Below are 20,109 nucleotides of genomic sequence, written 5' to 3' on the forward strand. Positions count from 1 at the left end.
GCTCCGCGGCATGTGGGATCTGTGGGATTTTCCCGGACTGGGGCACGAACCTGTGTCCCCTGCATTGGCAGGCGGACTCTCAACGACTGCGCCACCAGGGAAGCCCATAAGAAGGTCTTTTTAAACCACATGGTGAAAGAATTTGTGGCCCAAAGACAAAGTGCATAAGATGTAGTGATGGAAATAAAACATTAAAGAACTCCTACTGCTATCTAGATAAAAGGTGACATTAAACAAATTTTTCTGTTGCATGTTAATATGAAAAAGAAAGACATTCATAAATCTAAGCTACATTTCTCCGTAAATACAGTTGCATTTTGTGTTCAAATAAAAATCTAAAAAATGAAATCCTACACTAAGCACTGACTCAATTAACTATAACGTTTTCTTCTGGACCAAAAACAAAAAACAAAAAAAAAACTATGTGAATTTTTAGTCTGTTCATCTTTTGCTTGAATTTTAATTCACAGAAATCAATAAATAGTGATAATAAGTTTAAAAAATTATTATAGAATCTCTAAAAAAGGAACTTCTTTTTTTGAAAAGTTGTGATTAACCATGAAATCTACAACTGTTTCTTTGAATATTATGTGCACAAGAGATTTCAGTTAAAGAAAAAAGAATTATTTTGTGATCCTGCACACACACACACACACACACACACACACACACACACAAACCAAGTTTAAAGTTTGTAGAATTCGGAGTAACTAAATAATTAGTGGAAAATTTCTCACTGTACACCTACTTATAGCTAACATCAGATGCAATTAAAAAAAGGGGGGGCGGACTTCCCTGGCAGCCAGTGGTAAAGAATCTGCCTTCCAATGCAGGGGATACGGGTTCGATCTCTGGTCAGGGAACTAAGATCCCACATGCTGCGGAGCAACTAAGCCCACACACCACAACTACTGAGCTTGTGTGCCTCAATGAGAGAGTCCACCTGCCGCAAAATTACAGCGCCCATGTGCTCTGAAGCCTGCGCGCCACAACTACAGAGCCCACGTGCCCTGGAGCCCATGTGCCACAACTAGAGAGAAGCCCACATGCCGCAACGAAAGATCCCGTGTGCCTCAATGAAGATCCTGCATGCCACAACTAAGACCCATCACAACCAAAAAAAATAAAGAAAATAAACAAAATTTTTAAATAAACCCCTGTAACTTCCACATTTACTGTTTGAAAACACAAAAGAGAAATGTGATACTACTAGGCAAAACAAAAGAAATTCAAGAGTCTGTCCATGATATCCCTACAACTGTCCTCTAGAAATGAACCCTAGGTGAACAAAAATTGAACCATCCTAGACACTAAAATAAGATTTCTGGGATTATATAGGAAGGAAAAACCTACATTTCTATTCCAGAAACAAAAATAAAATATGCACCCCAACAGATTAAACAGGTTATCCAACAAGATAAAAGACTGATTCATAGTTTTAATTTTAAATGTTCTAAAAAGGGAAATTTTCAGCAATCTGATGAGAATATTTTCCCTAAAGAAAGGATGGTTCACACAGTTAAACTGATATATACTTTCCATAACCACACTAATAGGTCATGATTACTTAGCCTTAGAGGCAGATGGGGTGGTTCCCAGACAAAATGAACATGAATAACTCAGCTTCTTGTCCTTTGTTCATTCTCAAGAGCCCATTTAACCTGTACCTTGACATTTTAGTTTAGACTGTGTTAACTGATAGGAAACCTCACAAGTTCTTTTCAACATTATAGGTTAATGGTTCCTAAATATAACAGAATTGACTGAGATAAATATTAGTTTACATGAAAAATCCAAACACAAAAACTAAAAAACAATCATTTTGATTAAGAGAATTTTAAAAGTTACACATATTCAAACTACCTTTGAAGTCTGTTTTCTAAACCTACAATTCCTACTACAATGTATCAAATATGAAAGAATCACATTTAAACCATACTAAATGAAGAAATGAGGGATAAAGACAAACAGCTACAGTATAAGCTGCAAAGTCTACCTGGAAAGATCCACTATAAAACATAAAAAGAACACAGTGTACTGAGCAGGCCGTTCCAGCTCTCATGGGAGTATGCAAGTATTGATATGTATGGGCTAGAGAGTCTGGCCTGTGGCTGAGGGCTTTCTGCCTCATATCATGAAGTGACTGGTAGATGTACGCTCCTACACTAAACAACTGGAAAACTAAACAGAATACGTGGAACAATTTTTTTCAGACACTGTACCACAGGCAGTATAATACTTCTGACTGCTGAGAGAAGGGATACAAATGAAAAGCCTTGTGATGACTCTGGCTTTCCACTTGTAGACATTCTGTGTCTGCAGTAAAATCCATAGTCCAAAGACAAAGACCCTAAGCAAAGCATGGTGGTCTTGCTGCATTGAGAAGAAAATCTGAGTTCAGGGGGCTGAGTGGTTGAAATCTGTGGCGTAGAATACTAGTGAAGAGAAAGCTACGCAGAGAAAGGACTCCACATGTGTGCATGGGGGTCCCCTTGAGACTCTGGCACACAAAGCTCCACTGCATGCTATGATGAGATTTCATGAGGCCGGGCAAAGTACAATTAGTGAGAAAAGAACAATAGGGGGTTGTAAGCTGAACAATTCCTAGACTTCACACGGCGCTGGGAAACACCTGAACTTCATCTAGCTAGAGTGGAGAGACTCAACATTCAGGGAAGACCTTGGAAAGAGAAAGAGCCTACAGTAAAAGCTACTCTAGACAGACCATAATAGGGTTTCTTAAAAAGCCTTAAATAGATTAAGTTGATCCACTGGTACCGCCCCCAAAACAAAAAATTGACACTCTGTAAAAGAAGGTAACAAAATCCATACAATCAACAACTTAATACCACATTCAGCATCCAATAAGAAATAACTAGATATGATGTGAAGCAGTTTGGAAAATATGACACATAACCTGAAGAAACATTAATCAATAGAAACAGACTCAGAAATGTCAGAGATTATGGAATTAGCAGACAAGGACTTAAAAACAGTGAATATAAATATGTTCAAAGATTTAAAGTAACAATTGCCAAACTTCAGCCCAGGGGCCAAATTCATCCCACCACCAGTTTTATAAATAAAGTTTCAAAGGATGCAGTCATGTATATTCATTTACATATCATCTCTGGCTAATTCTGTGCTATAATGGCAAAACTGAGTAGCTCTGACAGAGACTCTATGGCCTATGAAGTCTAAAGCACTTATTATTTGGCCCTTTACAAAATAGTTTGCTGATCCCTGATTTAAAGGAAAAGATAAACACAATGAGGGAAGAAATATAAAGTATAAAAAGAAAACAAAATGGGCTTCCCTGGTGGTGCAGTGGTTAAGAATCCACCTGCCAATTCAAGGGACAAAGGTTCGAGCCCTGGTCTGGGAAGATCCCACATGCCGCAGATCAACTAGGCCTGTGTGCCACAACTGCTGAGTGTGCGCTCTAGAGCCCACGAGCCACAACTACAGAAGCCCGTGTGCCTAGAGCCCATGCTCTGTGACAGGAGAGGCCACCGCAATGACAAGCCCGTGCACCACAAGAAAGAGTGGCCCCTGTTCGTCACAACTAGAGAAAGCCCATGCGCAGCAACGAAGACCCAAAGCAGCCAAAAATAAAATTAAAAAAAAAAAAAAAAAAAGAACAGCGGATGTAGAGGGTGTATTGGATTCAGTCCACTGAATAAAGCTAGTTAAAAATATATATATATATATATAAAGTATTAAAAAAACAAAATGGAACTTATAGAGCTGAAAATATAATATACGAATAGAAAAATTCATTGGATAATCAACAGATTAAATGCCACAGCAGAAAATATTAGAGAACTTGAAGACAAGGCAATAGAAAGTATTTGAACTAAAGGACACAGAGAGTAAAGGCTATGGAAGAAATGAACCTCAGTAACCTGTGGAATAATACCAAACAGTTTAATATACATGTAACTGGAACCCCAGAAAGAGAGGGTGAAGTGTGTGTGTGTGTGTGTGTGTGCACATACACACACATTGGGGAAGGGATGGCCAAGTATTTTCAAGATTTGATGAAAAATATCAATCCATCAACTCACAGATTTAAGAAATTCAACAAACCTAAGTCAAGATCAACATAAAGAAAATAAAACACATAATCAAATTGTTGAGAATCACCATAATCACATCATAATCAAATTCTATAATTCAGCAATATCAAGAAAGTCTTAAAAGCAATCCGAGGGGATAAAAACACATTACAGGCATACCTCACTTTAATGCACTTTGCAGACATTGTGATTTTTACACATTAAAAGTTTTGGCAATCCTGCATCAAGCAAGTCTATTGGCACCATTTTTCCAACAGCATTATTTTTAAATTAAGGTACATATATTGTTTTTTAGACACTTAATAGAGTACATGATATTATAAACATAACTTTTAGATGCACTGGGAAACCAAAAAATTCGTGTGACTTGCTATATATCACCATATTCGTTTTATTGCCGTGGTCTAGAACCAAATCCACAATATTTCCAAGTTATGACTGAGTCATCTACAGGGAAACACAGATAGGACTTCTCATCAGAAACAGACCAAAAGACAATAGAATTACTTCTCTAAAGTGCTGAAAGGAAAAAACAAAATCTGTGTATCTAGAATTCAGGGAAAATATATTCCAAAAATAAAGATGAAATAATAACATTTTCAGACAAACAAAAGCCAAAAGAATTTGTTCCAGGAGATAAATGTTAAAGGAAGTTCTCAGATAGAAGAAAAGTGATACCAGATGGAAACTTTAATGTACATAAAAGACTGAAGAGCACTGGAAATAGAGAATACCTTTTTTCCTCATTTTAAAATCTCTTAAAGAAATAACTAGTTGCTTAAAGCAAAAGCTATGACATATGTAGAAGTAAAATACATGACTACAACAGCATAAAGTATGGGAGGGAGAAAATGGAGTATAATACTGTAATGTGGTTGCATTATATATACCAAAAAAAAAAAAAAAAAGTTCAATTCAAAAGAAGGCAGGAAAAGAATAAAAAATAGGGGGGACCAACAGTTTGAGGACAGACTTAAACCCAACCATACTGACAACGACATTAATTGCAAATGGGCCAAACATACAAATGAAAAGGCAGAGAGTGTCACACTGACTTAAAGAGCAAGACCTCAGTACATGCTGTCCATAAAACGCCCATTTTAAATATCCAGATCCAAAAGTAAAGGTAAAGGGATGAAAAAAGATAAACCATGTAAACATAATCATACAAAAGACAGAGTATTCTACATTAATACCAGATTAAGTAGATTTCAGGAGAGGGTATATTACTAGAGGTGAAAAAGGACATTTCATAATGATAAAAGGGCTAATTCTCAGGAAGACAGAATAATCCTAAATGTGCAGGCACCTAATAATAGAATGTCAAAATACATAAAGCAAAAACTAATAGAACTAAAAGGAGAAATAAACAAATCCACAATTAGAGTTGAAATTTCAACACACTTCTCTTTTTAGTTGATAGAATAAGTAGACTGAAAACCAGTATGGATATAGAACACTTGAACAATATGGAACACTACACCCCAAAATAGCCAAATACATATTCTTTTCAAGTATACATGAAATCCAATCACCAAGATAGACCATATGCTGTGGTATAAAACAAATCTCAGCACATTGAAAAGAATGTGCCATGTGGCAAGGTAAGTAAAGATCAATACAAGGAGTACTTCTTAAGGCAAAGTAGCAAATGATAGTCCTCAAAGGTTAATTCTTCTATTTAAGGACAGTGTCCTTTAATCTATATAGTGGTAATCAAAGGAAGTTAAACAGCTATATACAGCCCGGGTTGTTATTCCCCAGCACAGGAAGCTCTATAAATTTCCTAGTTACCAACCAGGTCATAAGTAACATTCACTAACTGCCCCTGAGAGTTCCTAATTACGGCCAGTAGAAGTTTCCTTTAATGATACGAAGGTCAAATTTTATGACTGTGATGAAAAGTTACACTCTCATCAGTGACAGGTTTTTAGGGTCCTTTTTTGGGGTGGGTGGGTACTTCAGTATACTCATGCTAAGTGAAGTCAACTCAACAAGATAGTTCAGCTATTTGTGACATATCAAACATCTGGTTTTGCTTCAGTTCAAAGCCTCATATATCTTAGTCTCATGAGCTGCATTACACTATGTTTTCCAAAGTTTTGATAATGGAATAATTTTGCTTTGTCCAGGATAAAAGATGTAGTGCTTGGCCAGGCAAGAAGATGTCTGGGTGAGAGCAAAACCATAGTTAGATCAGGGGGTAGGATTTCTAATAAGAGCAGATATAGGTATTTGTGCAAAAGTATTTTAACTTAAGACATTCTTTTAAGATAAATTTTAAATGTTACACTTCTAAAATTTACATTCATTCAGGAATAGTAAATATCCTACTAGCTCTGTCAAATTAAGAGAAATTTAGAATTTAAAAAAATTATCCTAGAGGTAAAATTATCATTCCTGAAATTATAACACACAAAAATATCTTAATCCGGTAGAGAAGAGAAGTTCTAAGTCGTGCCCTGATAATAATGTACTACCTATGTAAGCCCTGAGAAAGCAGTCCTGGTGCCACAAATACAAATTAGGTTCTTTGTAAGAAAGGTGTGGGACAGTCACACCTTAAAACCTGAAAAAAAATCATATTAGTAAATGACAAACTAGTCTATGTATTGCTACTTCATTTAAGGAAAAGTGTTTTCTGGATTTTTAACTTTATTGTTCAGTTCATTTGGGGGCCCTTTCTTCCAGAGACATTTTTAAAAAAGTGAAAACCTAAAATGATCATATTAGTTAATTATGAGCCTAATTTAGCCAAGCCTTTTTACCAACCAAGATGCAGAATATGATGTCACATTAAGAGCGCAGTATGTGTACGTATGAGGGTTTTTTTTTTTTTTTTTGGCAGCGCCCTGCAGCATGTGGGATCTTAGTTCCCTGACCAGGGATCGAATCTGTGTCCCCTGCATTGGAAGTGCAGAATCTTAACCATTGGACCGCCAGGGAAGTCCCTGCATGAGGTTTTTAAGGAAGATGAGCAGACAGACAGACAGACATTCTTCCACTCTAGGCAGCTCCCTCAGAACTGATAAAACATTCCTAAAGACTGGAGTTGTTTGCACATCTGTAATGTCAGTTCATAGCCTAATTCATCATCCACACACAGAAGTCAACTGAGATCCCAAAGGCAAAATTCCCAATAAGTTTTGTCTGGAAAGTTCAGGACAAAGGTAATAAAATCAAGAATCCTCTGCTGAGTCACTGGGAAAACATTTGTTTGCCACACTCCTTCACTGAGGAACAAAAGGAGTCAGTGGTTAGTCTGGAATGTGATTCATCAGGAATATCTGGGTGATAAATAAATGAAAGGAGATGACAGATGGTTGTCTGTATGACTTGCAAAACCTTTGTTTCCTTTAAGTCCAACTTTTAGGGGAGTTTAGAAATGCTTTTACGAACAGGAATTGTACTCTTCAAATTCTTTTAATCATTGCTCTTCTCATCGCAGTCAGAAAACAACTTACCTAAGGTTATGGTATACAATAAATAATTCTAGAAGGCTAGAGCATAAAACTGTTGATTCCAAATGGGCACTGAGAAGTCTAACTAGTGTTTATATTCTTTTTGTGAAGAAGGTCCCGAGTTCACAGATTTAAGCCCCTGGTCCCTCCCTATAAAATGCAGTATAATATGTAAAAAAGCAGGAATTTGGCCATTAGTTAATGTGGAGTTTAGTTTTCTAAACCTGTTAGTAACTTACTAGATGTAATCAGACTTCTATCTCACATTCCTCATTTGATGAAAAGCCTGGAAATAATAATGATAATGATGCCTGCACAACCTAGGTAACACGGCAATGTATGAGATCATGTAGTAAAAGTGTTACGATAAGCATAAAATAACCAAAACAAAAAATGTGTAAACTCTATAGTCCATGCTTCAGGTTATAAGGACCTATTTTTAAAGTCATTTTTATTATATTCAATGAATCCATAAATAAAGACATATTTCACTTTTCTTCTCTAAACCTGAGCAATTTTGATCATAAAGTTGGTTTAAGTGTTTAGGAGGAATGGACCACATATTTATAAAGAGAGCTTTTAAAAAGGTTATAAATTGTTTAAAATATATACCCAACAGAACAGATTTCAGCAACACTGAATCTTCTTAGTTTTCATTTAAACACACATTAATAAATAGTGACTTAAGGGCAGGAAGTCAGTCAGTCTGTGCATACCCTTCTCTTTGGTGAAAACCCAGCCCTATGTCCTGGAGACCCTGGTTTCTACTTTTGATGTGGTGATGATCTTAAGAGTTAATACATGAGTCATTCCTTGGGGAAAGACGGGGAGAATAGCTGATCATGCCCTCATCAAAAAAAGGCAAACAGTTCTTTTCTAAGAAGGGCCTGTTGGTCTTCCCGCAAGAACCCTGAGTCACTGCATGCTTATAGCCTGAGTCATTATACCTATACAGAGCAATATTAAGTCACACTAGAACCTTACTTTTGGCAATTTCTTCTCTTTTTTTGTCTTATCGAGGGATAGACACGTAAGCTATGGAGCAACAATCAGAAGTCAAGCAGGAAAAATAGTGAACAGGTTGGCTAACAATTTTTAAAAGAATTATTCCACCTCATGGCATTAAACAATTACTACAGTAGTTCTCTTACTGAAACTGCTTCGCTATTTCACTTCAACCTATGTCCATGCAGTTTTCCAAATAACACTTACTTTAGGCAATAAATAGCCAAGAGTCAAAAAGTGTAAGAAACAGCTTTATATATATAAAACAGTACTATAAAGTATTATATACATACTATAAAGTACTTGTTCACTAAAGGAAACAGGGTGCTATAGACAGAGATGTTCTATAAACATTTGATAGTAATCAAGATGTTGGATTTTTTTTAATGTACAATTTTTACCCCATTTTAGTGATGAAATGATCCTAAACGTTAAGGCAGAAACAGACCTCTGAGTCTTACACAGGGGCAAATATCTCACAATTAACTTTCCCTGTACTTATTTTATAACAAAGAGCCCAAAATTTTTTTTCCGAAGTTTTTTTCTATTAAAATGGTCATTTTGGGGGACTTCCCTGGTGGCGCAATGGTTAAGAATCCTCCTGCCAATGCAGGGGACATGGGTTCGATCCCCGATCCAGGAAGATCCCACATGCTGCGGAGCAACTAAGCTGGTGCACCACAACTACTGAGCCCGCAAGCCACAACTACCGAGCCCGTGTGCCACAACTACTGAAGCCCGCATGCCTAGAGCCTGTGCTCTGCAACAAGAGAAGCCACTGCAGTGAGAAGCCCACGCACTGCAACGAAGACTAGCCCCCTCTCTCCGCCACTAGAGAAAGCCTGCGTGCAGGAACAAAGACCCAACACAGCCAAAAATAAATAAATAAAATATTTTAAAAAGGTCATTTTTTTGTTTTTATTTTTAAGTAGAATTCTTTATTCATTTATATCTTATTTTTACACCTGATAACTGCATTCTGAACTTACAGTTTTATGGCCATGGTTTCTCATGGTACTTAAAACACTCTTGACATCTACTAACTTAATTCCAGTGAATTTAAACTACCAATTTTTATCTATAAAACTATATTCTTAATTTAAAATCGTCATATTAAACAAATGACTCATAAATACCATTCAGATAATAATGTCTTGATGTTATATTTTCTTATAAACCTTGATCTACTCTACAATGTAACTGAATTGTTCCTAAACTTTTCTACATACCAACTGCCATCTAGATAGGGCAGTTCTAATGTGAAAATCCCTACCAGGGCTTCCCTGGTGGTGCAGTGGTTGAGAATCTGCCTGCTAACGCAGGGGACACGGGTTTGAGCCCTGGTCTGGGAGGATCCCACATTCCGCAGAGCAACTGGGCCCGTGAACCACAACTACTGAGCCTGTGCATCTGGAGCCTGTGCTCCGCAACAAGAGAGGCCACGATAATGAGAGGCCCGCGCACCACGATGAAGAGCGGCCCCCGCTTGCTGCAACTAGAGAAAGCCCTTGCACAGAAACGAAGAGCCAAAAATAAATAAATAAATAAAAAAGAAAACCCCTACCATTTTGATCCCCAAAGGTGAGAGAATTCAGTGGTTAAAATATATGACAAAGAGAAAAATTATCTGCAAAATATATTCAGCCTTCTATTTATAGCTCAATATTTGAGTGCCTTTAACATTTTTTAATGATTGTTGATAGTTTTTGTTCTCAGAGTTCTTTGTCTAAGAGCTGGGCTTATTCTGAAAGGAATATAGGGCTTGGGAAGCCTTTCTCCGGGAAACTCCTCCACCTAGTGTCAAAAACTGTTCATGTATCACATTATTTGTAAATTCCTGCCGAAGGACTCATTTCCTTTGTTACTGTTAAATAGAACAGACTTTATAATCATTAATGGCACGCAGTTTACAAATGGCTCTTAAATCATCTGCTTGTCTTATAACTTGAGGAATAATAATGTGAATGCATATAAGGAGCATGTCTGAGATATATTTCTCATTATGAAGTACCAAAGTTCTTGTTTTTGTTAAACTGGTTTTTTACCAGGTTATTATTATGAATATATTATGAATCATATATTCTAGTAATGGGAAATAATTTTAAGGTGGCTACTGAAATGACCCTATCACTTCTCCTAATTGTTTGTATTAATCTAAATGTAATCCACAAATTATTTATTTCTCTAAATAAGTGCTGTGTTGTGAAGACCGGTATTTAATAATTGCACACATCAATGGTTTAAAACATGAGATTAGAACTAAATTTTGCTGTCATCAGGCAGCTCATTTGGAAGAAATTCTTTTACTTTTCTCTTCATGAGAAGCTGTTTTTTTTTCCCCTTGATGGTCTTACAGACCACTCAAGCACTCACACAACTATATTCTCTTCTAAAACATCATGTTAAGTGTAATATCATGACCTGGGAGAAGTGATAATCCTTTTTTGGCAAATGGAGGAATCAAATGCATAACATGCCACGTAAAAATCCTTAGGGGGTGGCTAGCTCACTAAGGCTCCCAAAGCTCAATATGCTTCTTCTCGTGTACTCCTGTCATCCCATGAGTTAGAGCAACGGTCAGCAAACTACAGCCGGCAGATCAAATCCAGTCTGCTATCTCTCTTTGTGAATAAAGGTTGACTGGAAAACAGTCACATTCATTCCTACACACTGTCCCTGGATGCTTTCTTATTACCATGACAGATCTGAGGAGTTACAAAAGAGATTGCATAGCCCGCAAAGCCTAAAATATTTACTATCCCTTTACGGTCCATTTTCAGCAAAAGTGCTGCCCCTGGAGTGCCTCCCCTTGGGTCAAATCATTATTAAGGTGAAAATTTTGACACATTCAACCACAGAGGTACATCAAAGAGGTTAACAGCAGCCATGTTCTCTTCATTAACTTGTTTTCACTCTGGGCATTATTTCCATAGGTAAATAAGCATTCCTGGATGGCCTGGAATGGAAACCTGCTACATAAATGCTAAGACTAAAATAAATTCATTAATGGATTTCTGGAAATTAGTATCCAAGAGAAGAGGGCTCAGAAGGTATGATCTTAGAAAAAACTACCAGCCACAGAAACTTTTTTTGCATCTGATCTACTTACAAAAAACATGAGTAAAGTAAATGAATGAAATCAGTAAACTTGCACTACTTGCCAGGCAAAATTAGCTCATGAATTACACATCTATTACAGGTGTATTTATGCAAAATGACTTCAAAATTCTAAAACAAAAGAGCAGATGTACTAAAACAGAATATTTATTTAAGTATAGTAAATATAGAAAAGTGCATAATGCAAGCATCTTAATGAATTATTTCAGACACAGGTATCCTCTATCCAGATCAAGAAATATTAGAAACACACAAGAGGGACATATCCTACTGGTTGTCAAGATTTACTACAAAGCTGCTAGGATGAAAATCTTTTTTCAATTACTTTGTCAATTTCTACAAAAATACCTACTCAAGTTTTGACTGATATTACATTGATTATGTATACAAAATTGGGAACAGCTACAATATTGTGTTTTCTAATCCATGAAAATAATATATACCTTCTGTTACCTACATCTTTTTGCTTCCAACAATAGTTTATAATTTTATATAGAGGCCAAGCACATCTTTTGTTAGATTTATTCCTAGGTATTTGCTTTTCAAAACAATGTTATTATAAATGATGCTTTCCAAAATTTTCACTCCCTAAATGTTTACTGTGGTATACAGAAACACAATTGTTACATACACGTTGACCGTATAGCCAGTAACTGTGTTACACTTCCTTATTCTCCAAGTTTGTGGAAGTTATCTCCTTCTCTAAATTTCTGCCAAGTTCTGCTTTCCATAAGTTAAGTATATATTATTAAATACAAATTTAGACCTGTTAAATCTTCCTGGTGAACTGAGTCTTTTATTATTACCAACAAACACATTCTATTAACACTTCTTGCCCCATACTTTACTTTGATTTCAATATAACTACATGAGCTTCTTCTTGGTTGGCATCAAATGGCTCATCTTTTTCCATCCTTTACCGTTAATCTTTCTGTGTATTCTTTCTGTGTATATTTTAGGTATGAAGGCTGGATTTAGCAAATAGCTGAATATTTTAAAATATTTACTTGGATAACTGGAAGAAACATTTACTCCATTTATTGATATATTTGGATTTAAATATACCACTGAATGCTTATTACTTATGCTGTCTGTTCTATGTTCCTTTTATCTGCTTTCTTTCCCTCTTTTGGCTTGGCTTTTTAAAAATTACTTGGTTTTTACTTGTGCCTATTAGCTTGATAGTTATATATTCTTGTACTGCTTACCCTAAAGATTATAATATAGATCTTTATTAATTAATGTCATATAAATTAATATCTTACCTTTTCTAGGGCAATGCAAAGACTTTAGAATAATTTAATTTCAATTACTCCACACGTGATTTGCAGATGATGTATTTTAATTCCCCCTAAATACTTTAAATCTCTCAAAACATTATCACTACATTATCATTAAAAACATAATGTCGGGCTTCCCTGGTGGCGCAGTGGTTAAGAATCCACCTGCCAATGCAGGGGACACGGGTTCGAGCCCTGGTCAGGGAAGATCCCACATGCTGCGGAGCAACTAAGCCCATGTGCTGCAACCACTGAGCCTGCGTTCTAGAGCCCGTGAGCCACAACTACTGAAGCCTGTGCGCCTAGAGCCCGTGCTCCACAACAAGAGAAGCCACCACAATGAGAAGCCCCTGCTCACCACAACTAGAGAAAGCTCGCACGCAGCAACGAAGACCCAACGCAGCCAAAAATAAATAAATAAAATAAGTACATTTAAAAAACATAATGTCAAAAAAATAGAAAGACAAAACAAAAAAAGAAAAAAACCCATAATGTCAATCTTAATTTAAATTTACCCATATATATACCTGTTCCTGAATCTGAGCTTCAATCTAGAATCACTTTCCTTCCATTCAAAGAACACTTTTTAGTATTTCCTTTAGAGCATGTTTGCTGGTGGCAAACTGCTCTGTTTTTCTGAAAGTATCTTTATTTTATACTGTTCAGGGGACACACTGAGTTATTTTCTTTTAGCCCTTTAAAGACATTCCACTGTCAGCTGACTTTTACTCTACTCAATGTTCTGTGGTGACCTAAATGGCAAGGAAATCCAAAAAAGAGGGGATATATGTATACATATAGCTGATTCACTTCGCTGTACAGCAGAAACTAACACAACATTGTAAAGCAACTATACCCCAATTAAAAAAAAAAAAGCTGGGCTTCCCTGGTGGCGCAGTGGTTGAGAGTCTGCCTGCCGATGCAGGGGACACGGGTTCGTGCCCCGGTCTGGGAGGATCCCACATGCCGCGGAGCGGCTGGGCCCGTGAGCCATGGCTGCTGAGCGGGCGCGTCCGGAGCCTGTGCTCCGCAGCGGGAGAGGCCACAACAGTGAGAGGCCCGCATACCACAAAAAAAAAAAAAAAAAGCTGATGCACTTGCTACTGCTATTGCTGTGAAAAATAAATTGTCCTTCATCTCTGAAACAAACAAAAAAATCAATGACAGCAAATCAGTCTTATTGAAGTTCCTCTGAAGATAGTATGTCTTTTTCTCCATCTCTCCTTTTTTGTTCTGGATATTTTTCTCTGGCCGATTTTGCAGTTTATTAGTCCTGTCTTAGCTGCTGTCTACTGAAGTCCATTAATTGAGTTCTTAATTTCAGATAATGATTTTTTAATTCAAAATTTTCACTTGCTCTCCTCTGTAGTTTTCAATCTCTGCAAAAATACTCAAACTTGTTTTTTACTTCCTTGAAACACATTGATTTTGGATTAAAGTACACATTTAATAACTTCATTAAATAGATCCCCTATGGATCTATTTCCCTTATTTCTTGTTTTGACCAAATTACATGTTGCTTCAGATATCTGATTACTTTTGATTAAGGGCTAGACTTTTTTTTTTAAATATAATGTGATGCCTAGGATTATTTTATTTTCCTCCAGACTTAAGATTTAGCCTGAGCTTCAGTCCCTGTATGGGCTGATTTGTATCTAGTTCATCCTTATGTTTAAAGTGTGGCCCATCAGGTTCCAATCCAAAGCCTGCGGGTTTATTAGGCCATATACTTGACTGGTTTCACCTCTCTGGGTTTCCCCTTTAATCTAGATGTTGGCCTTGTAATTCTTTGCTATCTTTTTATCTCTATGGTGCCTTTAAACAGATGTTTTAATTTTTATCAACGTTTTTAAGATACTTTCACAAGCGAGTTGATCCAAACTGCCTAATCTATTGTCACTGAAAATGGAACAGTAATCTGTGGTTTTCAACTATGGTATTACATTCTGCTACATTAAAATCAATAGTGGGAAATTTTGCTTATAGTTTCTTAAGAATAATAGCTAAAGCATGAAAATTGGAAATGATTGTTTTAAAAATAAAATCAGAGCAAGGGGCCTCCCTGGTGGCGCAGTGGTTAAGAGTCCGCCTGCCGATGCAGGGGATACGGGTTCGTGCCCCGGTCTGGGAGGATCCCATATGCCGCGGAGCGGCTGGGCCCGTGAGCCATGGCCGCTGGGCCTGCGCATCCGGAGCCTGTGCTCCGCAACGGGAGAGGCCACAACAGTGAGAGGCCCACATACCGCAAAAAGAAAAATCAGAGCAAGAAAAATGACAATAATAATTATAATAGTCGCTTAACATTTACTGAGCACCTTATATATACTAGCCACTGAATGAAAAGTGTACATGTTTTATTTCATTTAATCTTCCAAACAGCCTTATGAGATAGGTACTATTATTATCTTTTCCATTTACAGTTGAATAAACTGAGGCTTAAAAAGTTAAGATATTTGCCAAATATCACAGAGTTAGTAATATCTGACTATGCATTCAAATCCAGCTCTGAATATGCCCTATTAAGTATCTCCCATGATAGGAATAAAAAATTTTAGTGCTATAACAAAATCACCCTCCATCAATTGCATATTCTTAAATATTAAAGAAAAAGATAGAATTATGGCATTACATCTGAAACTATGCATGCCATGGGAGTATGTCCTGCATGTAAATATATATCACAATGGAAAGTCTAATAACTGTGAAACTAATTAATGAATGTGCAAAACTATTAAGAAAACTTATTTTCATTCACATGCATTAACTGGCATTATATAGTCATAAATGCAGATAAATAATAGAATATGCCTCTAATTTATTTGAGGGTTTCATATTTATCCAGAATAGAACCTGCAAATATAGTAGAGTATATTGGTTGTATTAGCAATGCCACCTAGTGGCAAACTAATATAGCCATAGTTAGAAAAAAAAGTCCTATAAGAGTGGTTCTTAACATTTTATGGGTTACAGAATCTGGAGAATCTAATACTATAGGCCCTTTCTGCCAGAAAGATGCATATTTGCGAAGACACATAACAGGTACAGTGTTCAGGGAATTAAGAGACCTCCTGAAGCCCATGTGTTGCCTGTTAGAATCAATGGAACAAACCAACTAACCTAGAGGCCCAACCAACACCCCTTGAGCCTTGAGAAGGAATCCATTCACTTTTCCCTTCATCTCTTCCTCTCTGGTTAGCAATCACTATTCCTGCATAAACAGTATCTAACTCTTCCTTTGTGGCTACATATCTGTTCTCGGCAAACTACTAGATTTCTACTGTTCCCAAATCAATTTACAAAATTTGATAGTAGTCATTTTTCCCTGTTGATTTTCACTAAATTTAATTTTTAAATTTAATCAAACAACTATTTTTACATCTAATGTTTAAAGAAGTGATGACAATTTTCAGGACATCTGAATTAAGTTAAAACTTTTCAATTATATCTAAAAATATAAATGAAATTGTTGATTGATAAACTTAAAAATCAAGATAACTTTTCCATTTTAAAGGCAGATATATAGGTATATAATATTTTAGGAAATATAGTTAACATTTGTAGATCACCATTTAGTTGCACAATGAGTTAAAATTAACTAAATGATTACTTCCAAAAGAGGTTAACTTCCATGCTGGGAAGAATGTAATTGAGAAAGTCTGTCTATGCAGGAAAAATTTTCCTATTTCACTTTAAAGCCATGATTTCCAGTAAAGAGAACCATGATCAAGAATGAATTAAATCTTTTCCCTTTGTTAAACTCAGTTTCTCTTTCACCTGTTTTGCTGTAAATTATTGTCAAAAGAAGGATCATTTTTCTGACCAGACTTCTAATACAGTTAATTACTTTCTTGACTGAGGAGTTATATGGGTATATGGAAAGAGTGCCTACTTCATCAGCACAAAAATGTATGACATGAGAATGTTAATGTCACATCTCCCTAGGTGATTACGTAAGGGCTCATAAATGAAAGGAGATGTAATTAGGACTTTCCAGATACAATCACATTTGACAAATATAAAACAAAAGGAATGCTGATCTATAAGGATAAAACTGTGTCAACCATCTATCACCAAGAAAATGTTACGTTTTAAAAATCTAACCAGAGATTATTTTGAATAGCTTCTTAAATAATAACGGAGATCAAATTCTTAAACCTTTATTTGATTCTGCTTTGCCTTTGGTTTCCTGGCTATTTTTCTCCATAATTGCCAAAGTTCACAAAATACACAGTCTATACTTACTCATGAAATTTTTTTACTATACATTTGCTACACTATTGGTTATTGACTACCGTGGCTCTTGGGAGGACTACATGAGATAATTCATGTAAAGTGCTGAGCAAAAAGCCTAGCATGTGGAAAACATTCAATAAGTGTTAGTTAGTCTATCAGTCAGGATAGGTTTTAACAACAAACAGCCCAAAAATCTCAGTAGCTTAAGATAACAAGTTTATTTCTCCCTTACTCTATATATCCATCAGAGGCTAGCAAAGGGAATCTGTTCATCACAGTCAGAGACTCAAGCTCCAGGTGAAAGACAGTATGACAAACCTTGAAGCATCTGCCAGGAAGCAACACCTATCACTTATGCTCACATTTCAAAGCAAATCATACGGCTGGAGTTCAACAGGATGGGGATGCAACATCTCCCCACAAAAATGAATACCAAATATGGATAAAAAATAATAAACTGGGACTTCCCTGGTGGCGCAGTGGTTAAGAATCTGCCTGCCAATGCAGGGGACACAGGTTCGATCCCTGGTCCAGGAGGATCTCAAATGCTGCAGAACAACTAAGCCTGTGTGCCACAACTACTGAACCTGCACTCTAGGGCCCGTGAGGCACAACTACTGAGCCCGCGTGCCACAGCTACTAAAGCCCACGCGCCTAGAGCCCGTGCTCCACAACAAGAGAAGCCACCACAATAAGAAGCCTGCTCACCACAATGAAGAGTAGCCCTCACTCGCCGCAACTAGAGAAAGCCCATGCACAGCAATGAAGATCCAATGCAGCCAAAAATAAATAAATAAATTAATTAATTAAAAAAAAATAGAACTGATTTCAACTAGTATTACTCTGATGACAATGATGATGATAAGGTTTGCCATTTTCAGTATTAGTAGTAGTAGTAGCTATAGTTAACTTCTTGTAATCTGACTTCCATCCTAACCAGGTAATTGAAAATAAACAATAACCAGTGACATCTTTTATCTTTCTTTTGCTTGACTTCCCTGAAAATTATTTTTTGCAAATGCTTGTTTTCCTTCATTTTCCCTGTTATACCTAGGGAATCCTGGAAGGAATCCTGTGTCCAAGAACTAACAGATCTAAGATCTAAAGATAATCTGCTCAAATGGAAATAGCATATGCTGGGTATCTCTTTATATTTCTTTTTAACATTAACATATTGCTCTTCAAGCCTTTACATACTGAATTTGTTTGCTATATTGGCCTTTTATCCATTTTTGATCACTATTGTCTAAAAAAGTGTTCTTCTGACAAAATCAACACTCATTCATGATAAAAACTCTCAAAAAAAAAAAAAAAAAAAACCTCCAGGGCCTCCCTGGTGGCGCAGTGGTTGAGAGTCCGCCTGCCGATGCAGGGGATGCGGGTTCGTGCCCCGGTCTGGGAGGATCCCATATGCCGCGGAGCGGCTGGGCCCGTGAGCCATGGCCGCTGAGCCTGCGCGTCCGGAGCCTGTGCTCCGCAACGGGAGAGGCCACAACAGTGAGAGGCCCGCATACCGCAAAAAGAAAAAAAAAATAAAAATAAAAAAACCTCCAAAACAAACACAACTCGCAGCAAACTAGGAATAGAAGTGAGCTTTATCAACTTGATAAAGAACATCTACAAAAACCTACAGCTAACATGACACTTAATGGTGAGAAAGTAAAGGCTTCCTCATTAAGGCTGGGAACAAGGGAGAATGTCCCTCTCACCACTTCAATTCAACATCAGACTGGAAGACCTAGCTAGTGCAATAAGAGAGGGGGGAAAAAAAAAGGAAAGGGTATACAGACTGAGAAGAAGTAAAACTGTATTTGCAGACAACATGATTATCTATATAGAAAATCCTAAAGAACTGACAACAAAGTCCTGAAACTATTAAGTGATTACAGCAAGGTTATGGAATACAAGGTAAATACACAAAAGTCAATTGCTTTCCTATATATCACCAATTAACATACACGATCCACAAATCATGCCCCTAGGTATTTACCCAAATGAGCTGAATTCTTATATACCCCCCAAAACTTGCACATGAATGTTTACAGCATCTTTATTCCTAATTGTCATAACTTGGAAACAACAATGATATCCTTCAATAAATGAATGGATAAACAAACTGTGGTGGTACATCCAGAAAATGGAATATTATTCAGCAATAAAAGAAATGAGGTTATCAAGCCATGAAGACACAGAAGAACTTTATTTATTTATTTATTTATTTTTAAACATCTTTATTGGAGTATAATTGCTTTACAATGGTGTGTTAGCTTCTGCTTTATAACAAAGTGAATCAGTTATACATATACATATATCCCCATATCTCTTCCCTCTTGCATCTCCCTCCCTCCCACCCTCCCTATCCCACCCCTCTAGGTGGTCACAAAGCACCGAGCTGATCTCCCTGTGCTGTGCGGCTGCTTCCCACTAGCTATCTATTTTACGTTTGGTAGTGTATATATGTCCATGCCACTCTCTCACTTTGTCACAGCTTACCCTTCCCCCTCCCCATATCCTGAAGTCCATTCTCTAGTAGGTCTGTGTCTTTATTCCCGTCTTACCCCTAGGCTCTTCATGACATTTTTTTTTCTTAGATTCCATATATATGTGTTAGCATACGGTATTTGTCTTTCTCTTTCTGACTCACTTCACTCTGTATGACCACAGAGGAACTTTAAAACCATATTGCTAACTGAAAGAAGCCAGGCAGAAAAAGGCACATACTGCATAATCCCAACTATATGACATTCTGGACAAAGCCAAAACTTATACAGATAGTAAAAGATCAGTGGTTTCTAAGGGTTTGTGGATAGGGGGAAGGAGAAGGGTAGGAATAAACAGGTGTAGCACAGGGTATTTTTAGGGAAGTGAAACTATTCTGTGATACTGTAATGGAGAATGCATAACATTAAGCCCTTGTCAAAACCCACAGAACTA

At 36.8% G+C, this 20,109-nt stretch overlaps 1 protein-coding gene across 2 annotated transcripts in view; it reads right to left on the reverse strand.

The window, feature by feature from the left end:
* Window positions 1-20,109, reverse strand: part of VMP1 (vacuole membrane protein 1) — a 132,496-nt gene that overhangs the window by 77,520 nt on the left and 34,867 nt on the right. The window lies entirely within an intron of this gene.

The sequence above is a fragment of the Mesoplodon densirostris genome, chromosome 18 (genome assembly GCF_025265405.1).
Source record: "Mesoplodon densirostris isolate mMesDen1 chromosome 18, mMesDen1 primary haplotype, whole genome shotgun sequence".
Taxonomy (NCBI): Eukaryota; Metazoa; Chordata; class Mammalia; order Artiodactyla; family Ziphiidae; genus Mesoplodon; species Mesoplodon densirostris.